General features: G+C 35.9%; 1 protein-coding gene across 1 annotated transcript in view; it reads right to left on the bottom strand.

Annotated features, from left to right (window-relative positions):
• LOC142229202 (uncharacterized) overlaps positions 1 to 14163 on the bottom strand; it is a gene marked incomplete at its 3' end in the record, with an annotated part of 297563 nt that overhangs the window by 144373 nt on the left and 139027 nt on the right.

Raw genomic sequence — 14163 nt, 5'->3', positions numbered from 1 at the left:
AAACACTACAGTGATCAGGTAATCTTTTCGCTATTCGAAGTTCCAGATCACTAGAATATACTCCGAACCCCACTTGTCCATCCAATTTGGAGCCATCAGTGTAGAAATCTATATATTCTTTTCCCCAAAATGTCAGTAGATGCAATAGATGCAGCATGACATTAAGGGAATTTGTTCCTGTCTTGCTGAATGCGCCTGAGATACACAAGCACGTGATACGCTGAACTTTGCCTAAACTTGTTGGCTGTTGAAGTGCCGGCCACCAGACTACAACACCATATAGCATTATAGGTCTAACCACTGCCGTGTATAGCCAATGCACAATTTTTGGTTTTGGTCCCCACTTTTTTCCTATTGCCTTTTTGCACGAGTACAAAACTACCGTTGCTTTTCTCGCCCTTTCTTCAATATTATGCTTAAAGTTCAGCTTCCTCTCCAAAATAACGCCAAGGTATTTTGCACACTCACCAAAGGGAATTTCAATACCTCCTAAGGAAATGGGCCTAACCGTGGGAGTTTTGCGATCCTTGCAGTACATGACTAGTTCTGTCTTTGCCGGATTTACCCCAAGACCATTATCTTTCGCCCATTTCTCAGTCATCCGGAGGGCTCTCTGTATAATATCTCTTACTGTTGATGGGAATTTTCCCCTGACTGCTAGCGCCAAAAAAGCTTTCAAAAAAGCTGGCTAGTTCATGTAATGCGGTCTCAGTAGACCTGCCCTTCGAGTATGCATGCTGTCGTTTCGAGAACAAACTTGAATCGATGCTAGTTCTAAGATAAATATCTATCATCTTCTCCAGAGTCTTAAGTAGGAATGAGGATGAGCTGATTGGTCGGAAATCCTTCGCCCTCGAGTGAGAGGCTTTTCCCGCTATAGGTATGACAACGACTTTTGTTTCCCTCCACTTTTCTGGGATATATGATAAGTTGATACATCCTTTATATATCGCCGACCACCAGGGGATAATTTGGTCAGTCACTGCTTGTAACTCCGCCGGAATAATTCAATCAGGTCCGGGGGATTTTAATGGTCCAAAGCTATTTAACGTCCATCTTATTCTAGATTCCGATATAATTTCCTCGATAGGAAACGACCGCTGAGCCACTGTGGCACAGCCAGAACCTGGTTCAACCGTCTGATCTCCTGGAAAATGTGTATCCAATAGTACCTCCAGCGTCTCCTCACTGGACGTTGTCCAATTGCCCTCCGAAGTATTAATGAGACCTGGAGCGGAGTTGGTGGATGCTAGAATCTTCCGTAGTCTGTGGTCACTTAAAACCTGCCACTCAGATATCATTTCATTCAGTTCTTGCGAGGCCAAGGTGATGTCCAAAACCTCTTGCTTGTTTTTAGTGACAAAGGTTGGGTCATCTCCCTTGTTGCAAACTACCAGATTAGTACGCAAAATAAACTCTGTTAGCGAATCTCCCCTTGCATTAGTATAACACCTTCCCATATACTATGATGCGCATTCGCATCGCATCCCATAATGAGTTTCGTCTTTGTTTTCAGTGACTCCTCAACTAAGGTCTTAACGGCACATGGAGGCATCTCCCTGTCGTGTCCCATGTAGAAGTTACCCAATATTTGCATTTGGCTATTTCTAAATTGGCAACGACAGTGTCTGCATTGCATATTGAAGGAAGCAGAAACGAGTTAAGCTCGTTTTTAGCACATCAGCCGCTTCAATCGAGTCATCAAGAATGCCCCCTTCAGAGATCTCGGTGACTCTCGCAAAAACCATAGGTTCAACTTTGGTGAGTTCTGAGGCAGTAGAAACCTCCTCACGCATACGGTATCTATCCATGTCTTCAACTTTGGTATCTCCCTCGACATCGCAAGAGGATCCGCTTGCTTCTGATTCAGACAGAGGCATGTCCATTTCTGAATCCTTTATCGTTTTTATATACCTTCATTTGGATATAATGAAAGCCATAACATACACGGCCCTGAGACTTTGCTAGATGTGGCAAAGACTGAGTGTTCAATATAAACACTGCATGCCGTCTTGGTCCATCCGCTACATCCAAACGGCCAACCTTCCAATCAGTTGTTGGAAGATCTGGATTGCATCGTTTCAGCCTATTTAAAATAGATTCAAGGTCAGAAGGATTTGCAGGTATCCACGCATATGCTCTAGGTCTAGCCGGTATGTCTTTCTTCTCGACTAACTCTAGAGCAGCTCCTTCCCAAACTTCACCAATTAGTATCAGAGCAGCTTTAAAACATTCTATAGACCTCTGGTTCTCAAATGCGACAACCTTAAATCGTCCTTCATACCAACTAGCCTCATGGTGTCGAGGATCTGGGCCGGGAAACTTTTCCAGCTCCTGTGAGTAGACGACAGACAGAGCATTCTCAATTTCCCCCCATTTTTGCTCTGGAACCATACCGATACCCATCACAAGGCTGTCTTGAGCAACTGAGGCAAACGATCTTTGATGCCATTTGGAGCACGGCAGCTCATCCGGTGATCGTTCCCTTTTTCCAGTCTCAAGAATTCCTTGAGCCCATTTTAAGGAATCGCTTTGTTTAGCCGACAGCGTGCTTGGGTCGACAATCGTAACTTCTTTAGGATAAACAAAGCATTTCTGCGTTCCTTGAATCTCTTTCGTGAGGGATTACCTCCTTTTGATGTCGTTACCTTAGAAAAAGTTCGACTTGTCAGAGTGTCGCCACCTGTCGACCCGTCTACAGGTCGACTAATTGGGCCTAACTCTTGGTCATTGCCCAAATTTATAACTCCAGTCGATACCCGTCCACTGGGCCCTGAAGTTAGCAACCCAGTGGATGACTTTGAATTTCGCTTCATGCCGGCTTAATATCCCACCACACTTGAAATTCTTAGTAGGTACCTATTACGATAATTTTATCCGCTATTAAAACAACACGTCCGTTCCGTTCGACGGTTGAATAGAAAATTCCAACCTGTTAAAAGCACAACAATTACAAAACAAAAAAGAAATTCAAACCTATTAAAATTAGTATAAAACGCAATACATGATAAAAACTCCGAAAATATACTCCAAAAGTAAAAATATTTCTAAATAAATAGCAATTTTTTTATTATTCAATAGTATACTCTATAATAAACACAACAAATAGTGTGAGAACAAAATTGAGAGATATAATTTTTTGGCGTCCTTTTTGGATAGAAAAATCCTAAAAATTTTAAAAATTGTCAACATTTTAATTTGCTCAAATTTATGTATTTTTTGTTTTACTTCAAAAACTACCACTAATACCTACACAAAATATTTAAATTGACTAAAATCGGACGATTCGTTTTTTTTTTTACACCATCCACGTAATTTAATCCCATTTTCGACCTAAAACGCTTAAAATTCAAATATTTTTTAAAAATAGTTCTAGTCAATTGTAGCAACATTTTATTTTTGCCTTCGAAGCTCGATGTCATAGACTACACACAAAAAAGTGTCTCGTAAATTTGGGAAGATTTTGAAAATAGCCAAAATTTAGACACATTTTAAAATATTTTTTCAAAATATTTATACACATTTTTCGTTTACACAATTTTTGTAGAACAATGCTTAAATACCTGAGGTTGAAGATTCCTTAGTGAAAATATTACTCTGGCTTGCGAAATACTATATATTTAGCTCCAAATTATACCGAATTAAAAAAAAACACTGCTTTGCGCCAATAGCTCAAAAATTGCTTAACTTTAACATAATGCAGTTTGACAAGTAAACAACATATGACATTGAAATTTTCAGTAGTGATGTAGAATTTTATATACTTTAATCGGATCCTAAGTATTTTTCAAAAAACAAAAATTTAATTTTTCAATTAATCTCCATTTTTTGCGATTTTGCCCCTCTGTGCAACGCTTAAAATCCATTTTATTTCTCTTAAAACGATCCAAAACATGCTTGAGAAATGTTAATGTTTATGCGTTTTTGATCGACTGTTAACAAATGCGGCACCCATCTTGCAGAAAGTTTTTTCATCTGTAGTTCTTCATGCAAAATTAAATGGACTCGATCATATGAGATGACCATGATATTAGCAATTTCACGCACATTTAATAAATATCATGCACTTTGGCTACAATTTATGTTGTTGTTGCTGTTTTTGGACGTCCACTACGTGGTTCATCTTCAATGCTTGTACGACCACGTTTAAATTCAGCAACCCAATTTTTTACTGTTGCATATGAAGGAGCACTTTCACCTAACACATTCACCATTCATTATGAATTTCTTGTCCCGATAAACCTTTTTTATGTAAATATTTAATGACAGCACGCATTTCTAATTTTTCCATTGTAAAAAAAAATTGCGGATGCGTCTTTTTTGAACACCTGTTTCCATATGAAGGAGTTGCTAGGTCGAAACAAAATTTAACATGTGTTCATAACAGAGATGGAAGTTTCCACAACACTTAACTTTTTTCTGTTTATATTGAAGATACTCTGAAAAAAGTCAGTAGTTAAACTAAAGCTAATTTTAACTTATTTTTATTCCAAAACAAGGATCGGACGGGGCCGACCATATCATAGCTTAAGCCACCCCTACTGAATTAGTAAAAATATTTAATTTGCAACTAATATTGGGTTCATTATTAAAAAGAGGAAATCGTATATTATTGGATACTTCCGAAACATTAATATGTTTGTTTTATGTGAACATATTATATGTTTGGAAGCATTTAGAGCCCAAAAATATTATATTCTTGGAAGAATTTTTCGCAAAGACGATTGTGCTCATTCCCTAACATACTCGTAATTTTCACTTCCACGAAATTTTTTAGTTCTTGGCACCTGTTTCTGTAATACAAATAATGTTGAAGAAATTATTCACTTTTATAAATTTTTTTAAATTTTACTTTTCGCCTGCACGGAGAATCGAACCGAGGACCATACAGTTTGTAAGCAAACACACTATCCACTGGGCTACGTAGCTGTTATAGTCACCAGTAGATAATAATCGTTATAAGTTACATTTATATAGCATAGTTTGCAGCGCCCACGAGCCCATGCAAACATAACATTATTTAACAGAAACATACATTTGTTTGCCACGTGGAGCAGTGGTTAGCATGTTTGCCTTGGATACAAAGGGTCGTGGGTTCAATCCTTGCTCCGACCGAACACTTTTTTTTAATATACTATATTAAATTTTTATAATGAAACTTCGAAATGTTGGTTATTAAAGATTTGTAGTCAGTAACAGTGCTTGATATAAACGAAATTGACTGATATTTGGATAAAATATTATTTTTTTTTATTGCAAAAATAACAATTTTGTAACAAAAAACTGTTTTTGGTACAAAACTTTAAAATTTGGAAGGAATTTAAAAACTCTAACAAAAGAATAACGTGGAGTTGAGTATAAACATATATAAATAATATTATAATATAAACATAAATTTATTTAGGCGTGAACAGTTTTTTACTAGCATTTAACACCATCGCTCTAAAATGCCTTTTATTTTTCTTTAATAATTCATTTTAAAGAAAAAAACTTTTTAAATTGGTTTAGCTGCAAAACTCGAACTTAATGCCCGCTTTTATATTTGAAGGTATCCGTCAACTCCTCGTGGACTACTTATTAATAAAGAGGAACTAAACTTTGTTTTTATACATTTTACTGTGTAATTTTTCACTATTTAAAAAGAGTATAGTACCCTTTCGTTATTTTTATGAAGACCCCTGATTTCTTTTAACGAACCAAGAAAAAAATTGTGCCCATAATGCCAAAATGATAAACAAAACACATGTCCACACATACATAAAATGCTGCTCTCAAGGCGAAAACATATGCTGTTTGTTTTTCAAATGTCTATTCTCTTGGTTTCGAATGTCCATTCTCTTTATTCAAATTAAATAATATTTAGACTTAAGCATATCAAATGTTTGGCCTTATCATAAAACAGTTTTCCGAAACAACATACAAGCGGTTTCACAGAAATTGTTCTCTTTTGATTCTTTCGCTGTGTTATGTTGATATCTTTTGTCAACTCTCCCGGTTTCCATCTCTATTTCTTTCTCTATACTCTCTCTGTCGCTTTGAATAAAATACCAAACATAATATATTCTAATATATTAACATACAGGCAAAAAAAATTATTTCCTCCCAAACGAAATTTTAGACAAACAAAGTTCGTTTCTCATTTGCTTTTTGCTTTAAGGAAGTGTATTTGGAAGAAAAGTATATTATTATTATTTGTATATGATTTATTTAAATTAATTCAATTAAGGTAAATAAAAATAAAATTAATTAAATCATAATAAAACATAACAATATATGTTGTGTGTCTGATTGGCTCGAATAGAAAGAAGACTTATAATATATTCAAATTGGATATTTGTTAAAAGGGTACAATACCAAACATTATGTGAATAGATGGGATGGAATTTATAAATATTCTGAGATTAGAAGTGATCTGTCTTTCATACAACTGGTTATATATTTGTAAACGTGCAAGTGATCGGAGCTGTTCAGTAGTTCAAGAACTTCTTCAAGTGAAAGTGATCTTTTGCCAAAGAAGTGCTGCCGGTACCCTCCAAAAATGGGGCATACCCCTAGAAAATGAAATGAGTTCTCTGCTTCACCAAGATTACAAATTCTACAACGGTCATTTGAATCAGTTTGAAAAGCATGTGCAAGTCTAATAATCCACCTCTGGCCTTCATAATAGTGCTCATAAGGCGTATTGACCTGTCATTCGAGAAATAGGGACTAATACCATATTGCAATAGAGGATATAGATCGTGCGATCTAGAGTTCCTAGCGCTGCTCACAAAACCATCGTATTCCCTTCATCTCACATAGTCTATCATATACGAATGAAGGTTTGCTAAATCAGATCTCCACTGCCCAAAATTCAAAGAGATACCAATTTGGCGACACAGAGTAGACCAGTGAGAGTACCAGTATGTGCTACACCGAACCGTTTCCTCCGCAAGCACTCGCGGTCGTCTGTCCATACTAAGGCTAAATACTTTCCTGATATAATCAAAATGTAGTTGGAGTGTACTTATATAAAGGGTAGGCCATCCTGTCTCCAAGTGCAGAATGTAATTGGGAGTATTCGTGGGTAAATATAGAATCTTCTTGAGGAAGAAGCGTAGTAACTTTTCAACCTGTTCATAGCGTTGAAAACTCCAAAATTGTGCGCCATAGAATAATATTGACCTTGCAGTTGAGTTGAAGACTTTCAATTTATTGTCAAGATTAATTTTAGGGTTATAGAGATACCCCAGCCAGTTTGCATTTATAGCAGTCTTCACAGAAACAAGTTTAAGTTCAAGATGTTTAGAGTTTGAGAGGTTAAAAGTCAAATTAAAGCCTAAATATTTGTACTCATTTACTTGCTGAATAACACGCCCCCCGTAATGCCAACACAAATTACTACTTATCCTTGAATCTTTCCTAAAAACCATAACCTTCGACTTATCAAGGTTAAGCTCCAACCCCCAAACGCAACAATAAGAGTAGAGTACATCTATCATGCACTGTAAAGTATATACTTTTTATGATAAACGTTTATTCTTTTCCAGGATGTAAAAACAATTTCATAAAGACAAACTCAAAAAAAACACATTGTTTTCTTGCTAATTGCATGTTTCCTCACATCTTTCTCACATCCACGAGCTTTTTTAGTTCTTAACACCTTTTCCTGTAATACCAACAATGTAGAAGAAATTATACGATTTTATAAATTTTTAAAATTTATTTACCTTTCGCCTGGACGGAGAATCGAACCGCGGACCATGCACTTTGTAAGCCAACACACTAACCACTAAGCTATGTACCTGTTATTGTCATCAATAGATAATTATCCATATAAGTTATATTTATATAGCATAGCTTGCGGCGCCCACGAACCGAATAAACAAAGTTTATTTAACAGAAACAAACATTTAGTTTGACACCGTGGAGCAGTGGTTGTTACGTCCGACTTGCATGCCAAGGATCGTGGGTTCGATCCCTGCTTCGACCAAAGATTTGTTTTTGTAACGTAACATTGTACTATATTAAATTTTGAACTGTAAAATGTGTCTTATTAACGACCTAAAGTCAGAAAAGAACAGTGTTTGATATAAACGAAATGGACTGTGTTGTTGTTTCAAAAAGAACTTATTTTATTGAAAAAATAAAAATTTTGTAACAAACGAATTTTTTTGGTGATAAAAATTTAAAATTTTCGAAGCAATTCAAAAAACTCTAACAAAAGAAAAACGTTTTCGGTACACGTTTTCCAAACGTTTTTTTTATTTGCGTGTGGCAGCCCGATTAAGTTTCAGGCTCACTTAACATATACTATTCAATCCATTGTGATAAGGCAAAATCGTTAGTCACGTCTTCAAATTCTATGCTTATTAGCACATCACAACTTTAAAAACACTTTCAAAAAATGTCCCCAAAGTCTACTCAGGAAGTTCTTTTAATTAAATTTTTTATAACTCGCTTTTTTCATATTTGTACAGCAAGAAAAAAGTGCCTTCGGAACTAAAGGAAAAAATGTTCATCAATTTAGTTTATCCAATTTATTTCCATTAAGTTAAATTTTTGTTTAAAATAATAAAATTTACTTGCTTCAGTAAAAAAAATCCTAAACTGAAAGCAGTTAGGAATAGTTCATTAACTAGAATAAGGCATGGAATTTAACTAATACTGTTTTCTTCGCTGGGTATAAGAATTTACTACTGAACAAGAAAATTGTATTCACTGATAACAAAGCATTCGTAAAAATAAACAAAAACCTTACTAAAACCAAGTTTCCTCAAATTTAGTAAAATTTCTTATAAAATGATAATTCCGACTTCCTTTATTATAGAAAGCTTATAATACATATGAATAACACTTGGCATAGAAAATATTTTAGTTCAATCGTGCTAAGAAGTATCCAATCCTTACAAAACTTAAGGAAACACACTTGTTAGAATATAGGAAATTTTCCTATATTTCTTTTATCTACCTGTAATCGATAACTGTCATCGATGTATGTATGTTTGCGCGTGGGTTGTTTTTTTAGTTGGAATCGCGTTGTTATGGTATACGGAGGGATTGTTAAAAAATAATATAGTAAAAAAAATATAATAAATAACAAATAAAGTATATAAATATTTGTTATTTTAAATTAGTGCGAAAAAATTATTCTCGTGATGGTGTGTAAAGAAAGAAAACAGAATAACGACCCCTTCATTTTGGAATCTTCAATTAACAGGTAACATTCAGTGACGCTAACCATTTGTGAAAAAATTGGTTTAACATATGATTTTTTATATTTGTACACCCTCAAAAAAAATCGCTTCTTTAACATATGTTCCAAACATATTTTGCAGGAAGCACATATATTATTGGATACTGCCGAAACTTTAATATGTTTGTTTTATGTGAACATATCATATGTTTGGAAGCATTTTGAGCCCAAAAATATTATATTCTTGGAAGAATTTTTCCCAAAGACGATTGTGCTCATTGCCTAACATACTCGTAATTTTCACTGCCTCGAAATATTTTAGTTCTTGGCACCTTTTTCTGTAATACAAATAATGTTGAAGAAATTATTCACTTCTATAAATTTTTTAAATTTTACCTTTCGCCTGCACGGAGAATCGAACCGAGGACTATACAGTTTGTAAGGCAACAAACTACCCACTGGACTACGTAGCTGTTATAGTCACCAGTTGATAATTATCGTTATAAGTTACACTTATATAGCATAGTTTGCAGCGCCCACGAGCCCATGCAAACATAACATTATTTAACAGAAACATACATTTTTTTGCCACGTGGACTCTCCCGTCAACTCTCCCGGTTTCCATCTCTATTTCTTTCTCTATACTCTCTCTGTCGCTTTGAATAAAATATCACAACATATGTATGTTTAGTCGAAATTTGTAAATTTATATATGTTTGCATTCACACATATGATTTTTATGAAATATTCATGCCCCAAACATAATATATTCTAACATATTAACATAGATGTCCCAAACATTTAGTGTTAGTTTAGGAACATTCCTTGTTTGCACTTAAATATATTGTGTTTTAAATTTGTGCCCGAAACACATTTTGTTTATATCGGAACATATGAAAAACATATTTTTCTAAGAGTGTAGGTATTGAAATTGTAAAAGGAAGACAAAATCGTTAGGCAGCAACTTATTAAAAGTGAAAAGTACAAGAAGAAGGAAAAATGCGTTTTACAGTTGATGACATTACATGGAAATTGGAAATAGTGGAATAATAAACTAATATTTCAAGGCCAGTCGATGCTGTTGATTCTTGATAAATATATTTAATATATTAATAAAACGTGTCTTTTATTGAAGAAAAAATTGCTTATATAAATACATAAAATTGTATTTAAAAACGTTGGTAAGCAGTTCTATGTAAGATTTGTCCAAATGAATGAAAAAAGTTCAATAAAATCATTCCATATATGAATTCAATTCAGTTAAATTTTTTTATTCTGTAGTATAGTGGTACATAAATATAGGAAAATGTTAACAAATATATGTAATGCATTCTACCTAATTTCTACGAAAATCACATCGTTCAAAAAAATAAAAATGTCTTTGGCGCTATACGAAGTTCAAATTTCTTCACAATTAGTTCATTTTAACTTAAAGAAGGGGTCAATTTTTCTGGGTGTAATGTTTGTAATTTGAACTTTTTTGTTTCAAATAGGTTACAAATAGAGTAAGGAATAATAAAATGGTAATTTAAATTTTGTAAAAAAAAATGATAAATCCATTCTATAAAAATTGCGAATTTTTGGAAATATTTGAGGTCAAAAGTTTCGAACAACGGTTAGAATGCATTAAAAATCATAAAAAATTATAAAAAAATATTTTTTGGCAAAACACTGAATTCGGATCACACCTTAAGAAGTGAAGCAAACGCAGTGCAACGGCTGTGGAAATGGTGGACATCCGTCCTATGACAAGCCCATGTTAAATTCATCGCTCCTGTGCCAATTTTGCATCACTTTTCGGATCCAAAAACACATTTTCACTACTTTTGGGCGACGCTTTTTTTGCTGGAATTCTATGGACATCAGCGATCTCTCTAATCTTAATCTCTCTTGAAGCATTGTACTTCTCAGTTCATTTTAGTTTGGAGCAGGAACTTTCCCCACAGCAGTTAGTAACCATCATGCTTAAAAAGATTCTCATTGCGATTTCTACATTTGGAAATGTGTCGTCAATGTTGTTTTCTTTCAAGAGTTGATATATTTTTAACATTGAATCAGTTCCCTCATTTTCACTGTCCACAATTTTCAAGTATTCTGTTAAATGCAAACATTCAATTTCTAACTCTTTCTCATTAACATCTTCATAACAAAAGTCAGCAATCTAGCAGGAGATAGGGGGCCCTTATTTATCGCGGGGCCCTGGGCACGTGCCCAGAGTGCCCTGTGGGGAAGATGGGTCTGTGTGTATGGTCATTGAACTTTATACCCATATTTAGTTCATAAAATGTTTAAGACATACTTTAAAAAAGGAAAATTTCACAAATAATAATAAAATGTAACTACAAGCAAATATTTGTTGTACCCTAAATACTAGGTTTTTTCCGGGAATTCGCTTTTTCTCGCTTTCCCGGGAATTAAGTGCGAGAATTCCCGTAAAGTTTTCCTTGCAGTATTTTATATAAAATGGAGGGATAAATACAATAACATTATTTTCAGTACCACTGGGTAAATCATCATTCTTATTGCACTTCCAAAATCTACTTTAGCTATTTTAACTGTCATTTTCTTTGTAAATAAGGGACTTTAAATCCATTTTGAGTCTCATGTGAAGGGGTATAATTTAGACTAGGTAGAGAAGAAAATATAATATAATTGGACGTCACATTAGCCTCTCCGGAACTGAATGATAATATATCTGAGTGGCAAGTTTTGAGGGAACATAGCTTCTCAGATCATCGCTACATCAGTTTCAGATTGGCTGTTGCTTCAAAGACCATATTTCCGCAAAATGTTAGGAAAGCTGATTGGAATAGGTATAGGGAATCGTTCAATATGATGATACCCGAAATACCAGAGACAAATATGAGCACTGTGCAAGATATCGAACACGCAGTGGAGAGGATTACTAAGGCCTTCAACATCTCACTGAAAGCTACATGCCCTAGAAGGAAGCCAAGGGGGGAAAATCGACCACCATGGTGGTCTACGGAGTTAAGTAATATGAGGAAATCCTGCAGGCAGCTCTTTAACAAAGCAAAGTCCACCAGAGCTCCTGAGGATTGGCACGCTTACAAGAAGAATCTGAGAGGATACAATTGAGAACTGAGAAAGGTTCAGCATAACTCTTGGAATGAGTACGGCAGCAGTATTGAGAATACGTCCGAGGCTTCCAGACTACGGAAGGTACTAGCATCCACTAACTCCGCTCCAAGTTTCATTAAAACATCGAAGGGCAATTGGACAACGTCCAATGGGGAGACGCTGGAGGTACGATTGGACACACATTTTCCTGGAAATCAGACGGTTGAACCATGTTCTGGCGGTGCCACAGAACTGTTCTGGCGGTGCCACGGAATCTAGAATAAAATGGGCGTTAGATAGCTTTGGACCATTCAAATCCCCCGGACCTGATGGAATTACTCCGGCGGAGTTACAAGCAGTGACTGAAAGAATTATCCCCTGGTTGACGGTGATATATAAAGGATGTATAAACTTAGCATATATTCCAGAAAAGTGGTGGAAACAAAAGTCGTTTTCATACCGAAAGCGGGAAAAGCCTCGATTCAAGTTTGCTCTTGAAACGACAGCATGCATACTCGAAGGGCAGGTCTACTGAGACTGCTTTGATTGAACCAGTCAGCTTTATTGAAAGCTCACTATCTGTCAATGAATACACAATCGTGGCGTTTCTAGACGTCGAGGGGGCATTCAATAACGTCCATCCGAGCTCGATATTAAATGGACTGGTAACTCTGAATGTTGATCCAGGTATACTTAGGCTTCTAGACGAACTGCTAATGAGGAGACGTATTTCGGCCACACTAGGTCAAGCAAACATACAAAGGTATGTGAACAGAGGCACTCCCCAAGGAGGAGTTCTATCACCTCTTCTTTGGAATGTTGCTATAAACAACCTTCTGGTTTGCCTAGAAAAAGAAAGGATATAAGTGGTGGCATACGCAGACGATGTGGCTCTAGCAGTCAGAGGAAAATTCCCATCCACAATCAGAGATGTTATACAGAGAGCCCTCCGGATGACTGAGATATGGGCGAAAGAGAATGGTCTTGGGGTAAATCCTCCAAAGACAGAATTAGTCATGTACTGCAAAGATCGCAAAACTCCCACGGTTAAGCCCATATCCTTAGGAGGTATTGAAATTTCCGTTGGTGAGTGTGCAAAATACCTTGGCGTTATTCTGGACAGGAAGCTGAACTTTAAGCTTAATAAAGAAGAAAGAGCGAGAAAAGCCACGATAGATTTGTACTCGTGAAAAAAGGCAATAGGAAAAAAGTGGGGACTAAAACCGAAAATTGTGTATTGGCTATACACGGCAGTGGTTTGACCTATAATAAAATGTACGGTCACAGTTCGGTCCTCAAAATAATGTCAGATGTGCCTAACGTAGTGGATTACACTCTGGCGAAACCACTTTTCGACAAAAAGTTTGAAACTCAAATTCCCAACAGTGAAGCGTGGTGTACACAGACCCCGGGGAATAAAGGATATATAGATTTCTACACTGATGGCTCCAAATTGGATGGACAAGTGGGCTTCGCAGTATATTCTAAAGATCTGGAACTTCGAATAGCGAAAAGATTACCTAATCACTGTAGTGTTTTTCAGGCTGAAATATTAGCAATAAGAGAGGTGGCGAATTGGCTGAGAAGTAATGTTCCAAAAAATGTTGGCATTAATATATACTCAGACAGTCAACCTGCAATAAAATACTTGGACTCTGTGTTCCTTAAATCGAAAACGTGCATCGACTGCCGCAAATCTCTCAACGAGATGGCTGAGCAGTACAATATTCACCTAATATGGGTGCCTGGCCATAGGAACATACCGGGGAACTGTGAAGCAGATGAGTTAGCAAGGCTAGGAACTAACTTACATATTCCAGGGGAACTAGAATCTGTTAGTATGTCTTTGGCTACCTACAAGCTCATACTGCGTGAGAAGGCTGTCGTGATGGCAAATGTTCGATGGG

Source organism: Haematobia irritans, chromosome 1, assembly GCF_050003625.1.
Source record: "Haematobia irritans isolate KBUSLIRL chromosome 1, ASM5000362v1, whole genome shotgun sequence".
Lineage (NCBI taxonomy): Eukaryota > Metazoa > Arthropoda > Insecta > Diptera > Muscidae > Haematobia > Haematobia irritans.
Note: the sequence above shows the minus strand (reverse complement) of the source record. Positions and strands in the feature narration are given on the sequence as shown.